Here is a 4859-nt window from a genome sequence, read left to right on the forward strand (position 1 = left end):
AAACTCTGTACTTTCATTTATGCTTCACTATTGAGCCAGGGAACAAAAGGTAACTAGAGCCTGTTCACTGAAAGAATTGATAGACTTGGAAAAATTATTAAACACTCAAGAAAATTATGAACTTATTTCTGAAGTAATTCTCTTATTTGTACTGGAAAAAAAGCAATATATCCTTACATAAGTGCTATGCTCTTGATCAGTGCTTTCAAACTGAAGGAAATATTCAGAAGAAAGTAGACATTTTTTCATACAGTCAGAGGTGATGGCAAATGCAAAATTGATTTGTGAAAATCTAGTACATTATCCACTAATATCATCTATTTTCTTTGAGAAACCCTAATGTGCTGTTCTGCTCAGAGAAAGAATACACTCTTCTCATTTAAAGTCAGATCATGCCAATCAAACAAGCATAGAGACATAAATTGCCTTGGAAACAGCAGTAGTTAATACAATAAAACTTGAACTTCAATAGGAATGAAAGAATTATTCATTTCATGTTTTTAATTAAGTTTATGTGTGTCAATATTTCCCAAAGTATAATCTTTAAAGCAATGAAAATTGTGAATAAAGACAGCCACTCTATTTGACGAGAAAGGGAAAGTAGTTATATACTCTCAATCACTGCAAAATACCATGATAATGCTGTGAATTTGGTTTACGAAGCTGGAGCTTAGGCCCAGAACAGGTACAGAATATATCAATTTTATTTCAATTTTCTGAAAGCATGGATCTTATCAGAATTCATATAATTCTCTACAGATAAAAGAAAAGCTTTGGATTATGTGCAATGAATTACTGATTATTAAATTGTGTTATAAATTTCAAAAGAAACAAGCGATTTCTACTTCATAACTATTTCAGAATAAGCACCCAATTAGGTGTTTAGAGGGCAACTATTAATAGAAAGATGGAAAACAATTATAGTTAGGTATGTCTGATAACTGTTATAAGGTTGTTCTACTGGTTATCCCTGAAGAAAACTGAAGAGGAAAAATTCACCGACAGAGTGAAGAATATGGATTTAGAATTATCTGGATTCATGAGAACTGTGTTCATCTAGGTAGAGCTATAAGGGAACTACTGGTAGTAGCAATTTATATCTCTGTGTATACAAACTGTCCTGCTTGGGATTTCTGCAGTGAAAATAGAATTAAACAATTTCCCAGATACAGTTCTTGGGGGAATAGAAGAGCCAGCAGTCTTGAAGCAATATTAGTAATCTTTTACAAAATGACCTTCTGATCTACTTAATCAATTGACTGCTAGAGTAATAGAGATCCATAGCCTATAAAACACTAGGTTGAGGAGACGAAATGGCACTAATAGTGCAATTCTATGGGAACTGAAAAATCTAAGGAGAAAAAAAATTTTTTATAAGTATGTTCCTTAAAGTAGAGGGTTGTGCTCGCTTCGGCAGCACATATACTAAAATTGGAACAATACAGAGAAGATTAGCGTGGCCCCTGCGCAAGGATGACACGCAAATTCGTGAAGCGTTCCATATTTTTAAAAATAACAGGAAACAACAATTACTTTTCCTTAATATCTCTTAATATCAATGGACTCAACTCCCTGATAAAAAGACATAGACTAACAAACTGGATACACAAACAAGACCCAACATTTTGCTGCTTACAGGAAACTCATCTCAGAGAAAAAGATAGACACTATCTCAGAATGAAAGGCTGGAAAACAATTTTCCAAGCAAATGGTATGAAGAAACAAGCTGGAGTAGCCATTCTAATATCTGATAAGATTGACTTTCAACCCAAAGTCATTAAAAAAGACAGGGAGGGACACTTCATACACATCAAAGGTAAAATCCTCCAAGAGGAACTATCAATCCTGAATATCTATGCTCCAAATACAAAGGCAGCCACATTCATTAAAGAAACTTTAGTAAATCTCAAAGCACACATTGCACCTCATACAATAATAGTGGGAGACTTCAACACACCACTTTCACCAATGGACAGATCATGAAAACAGAAACTAAACAAGGACACAGTGAAACTAACAGAAACTATGAATCAAATAGATCTGGCAGATATCTACAGAACATTCTATCCTAAAACAAAAGGATATACATTCTTTTCAGCACCTCATGGTATCTTCTCAAAAATTGACCACATAATTGGTCACAAAACAGGCCTCAACAGATACAAAAATATTGAAATTGTCCCATGCATCCTATCAGATCACCATAGACTAAGGCTGATCTTCAATAACAAAATAAATAATAGAAAGCCAACCTTCACGTGGAAACTGAACAACACTCTTCTCAATGATACCTTGGTCAAGGAAGGAATAAAGAAAGAAATTAAGGACTTTTTAGAGTTCAATGAAAATGAAGCCACAACATACCCAAACTTATGGGACGCAATGAAAGCATTTCTAAGAGGAAAACTCATAGCTCTGAGTGCCTGCAAAAGGAAACTAGAGAGAGCACACATTAGCAGATTGACAACATACCTAAAAGCACTAGAACAAAAGGAAGCAAATTCACCCAAGAGGAGTAGACAGAAGGAAATAATCAAACTCAGGGGCGAAATCAACCAAGTGGAAACACGAAGAACTATTCAAAGAATCAACCAATCAAGGAGCTGGTTCTTTGAGAAAATCAACAAGATAGATAAACCCTTAGCCAGACACACTGGAGGACACAGGAAAAGCATCCTAATTAACAAAATCAGAAATGAAAAAGGAGACATAACAACAGATCCCGAAGACATCCAAAACACCATCAGATCCTTCTACCAAAGGCTATACTCAACAAAACTGGAGAACCTGGATGAAATGGAGAAGTTTCTAGACAGATACCAGGTACCAAAGTTGAATCAAGATCAGGTTAATGATCTAAACAGCCCTATATCCCCCAAAGAAATAGAAGCAGTCATTAATAGTCTCCCAACCAAAAAAAGCCCAGGACCAGATGGGTTTAGTGCAGAGTTCTATCAGACCTTCAAAGAAGATCTAATCCCAGTTCTTCACAAACTATTCCACAAAATAGAAACAGAAGGTACTCTACCCAACTCATTCTATGAAGCCACAATTACTCTCATACCTAAACCACAAAAAGACCCAACAAAGATAGAAAACTTCAGACCAATATCCCTTATGAATATTGATGCAAAAATCCTCAATAAAGTTCTTGCTAACCGAATCCAAGAACACATCAAAACAATCATCCATCCTGACCAAGTATGTTTCATCCCAGGGATGCAGGGATGGTTCAATATACGGAAATCCATCAACGTAATCCAGTATATAAACAAACTCAAAGACAAAAACCACATGGTCATCTCGTTAGATGCGGAAAAAGCATTTGACAAGATCCAACACCCATTCATGATAAAAGTCTTGGAAAGATCAGGAATTCAAGGCCCATACCTAAACATGATAAAAGCAATCTACAGCAAACCAGTAGCCAACATCAAAGTAAATGGTGAGAAGCTTGAAGCAATCCCTCTAAAATCAGGGACTAGACTAGGCTGTCCACTTTCTCCATACCTATTCAACATTGTACTTGAAGTCCTACCCAGAGCAATTCGACAACAAAAGGAGATCAAAGGGATACAAATTGGAAAAGATGAAGTCAAAATATCGCTTTTTGCCGATGATATGATAGTATATATAAGTGACCCTAAAAATTCCACCAGAGAACTCCTAAGCCTGATAAACAGCTTCGGTGAAGTAGCTGGATATAAAATTAACTCAAACAAATCAATGGCCTTTCTCTACACAAAGAATAAACAGGCTGAGAAAGAAATTAGGGAAACAACACCCTTCTCAATAGTCACAAATAATATAAAATATATTGGCGTTACTCTAACTAAGGAAGTGAAAGATCTGTATAATAAAAACTTCAAGTCTCTGAAGAAAGAAATTATAGAAGATCTCAGAAGATGGAAAGATCTCCCATGCTCATGGATTGGCAGGATCAACATTGTAAAAATGGCTATCTTGCCAAAAGCAATCTACAGATTCAATGCAATCCCCATCAAAATTCCAAATCAATTCTTCAACGAATTAGAAAGTGCAATCTGCAAATTCATCTGGAATAACAAAAAACCTAGGATAGCAAAAACTCTTCTCAAGGATAAAAGAACCTCTGGTGGAATCACCATGCCGGACCTAAAGCTTTACTACAGAGCAATTGTGATAAAAACTGCATGGTACTGGTATAGTGACAAACAAATAGACCAATGGAATAGAATTGAAGACCCAGAAATGAACCCACACACCTACGGTCACTTGATCTTCGACAAGGGAGCTAAAAATATCCAGTGGAAGAAAGACAGCATTTTCAACAAATGGTGCTGGCACAACTGGTTGTTAACATGTAGAAGAATGTGAATCGATCCATTCCTATCTCCTTGTACTAAGGTCAAGTCTAAGTGGATCAGGGACCTTCACATAAAACCAGAGACACTGAAACTTATAGAGGAGAAAGTGGGAAAAAGCCTTGAAGATATGGGCACAGGGGAAAAATTCCTGAATAGAACAGTAATGTCTTGTGCTGTAAGATCGAGAATTGACAAATGGGACCTCATGAAACTGCAAAGCTTCTGCAAGGCTAAAGACACCATCAATAAGACAAAAAAACCACCAACAGATTGGGAAAGGATCTTCACCTATCCTAAATCAGATAAGGGACTAATATCCAATATATATAAAGAACTCAAGAAGGTGGACTCCAGAAAGTCAAATAACCCCATTAAAAAATGGGGCTCAGAACTGAACAAAGAATTCTCACCTGAGGAATACCGAATGGCAGAGAAGCACCTGAAAAAATGTTCAACATCCTTAATCATCAGGGAAATGCAAATCAAAACAACCCTGAGATTCCACCTCACACC

At 36.2% G+C, this 4859-nt stretch overlaps 1 non-coding gene across 1 annotated transcript; it reads left to right on the forward strand.

Annotated features, from left to right (window-relative positions):
• The first annotated feature begins 1401 nt into the window (after window positions 1–1401).
• On the forward strand, window positions 1402–1508 carry LOC115029523 (U6 spliceosomal RNA). Its single transcript, XR_003835084.1, has one exon. It is a non-coding gene; the product is annotated as a U6 spliceosomal RNA (small nuclear RNA).
• The last annotated feature ends 3351 nt before the right edge of the window (window positions 1509–4859 follow it).

The sequence above is a fragment of the Mus caroli genome, unplaced genomic scaffold, assembly GCF_978045245.1.
Source record: "Mus caroli unplaced genomic scaffold, Mus_caroli_1 scaffold_16, whole genome shotgun sequence".
In the NCBI taxonomy this organism is placed as follows: domain Eukaryota; kingdom Metazoa; phylum Chordata; class Mammalia; order Rodentia; family Muridae; genus Mus; species Mus caroli.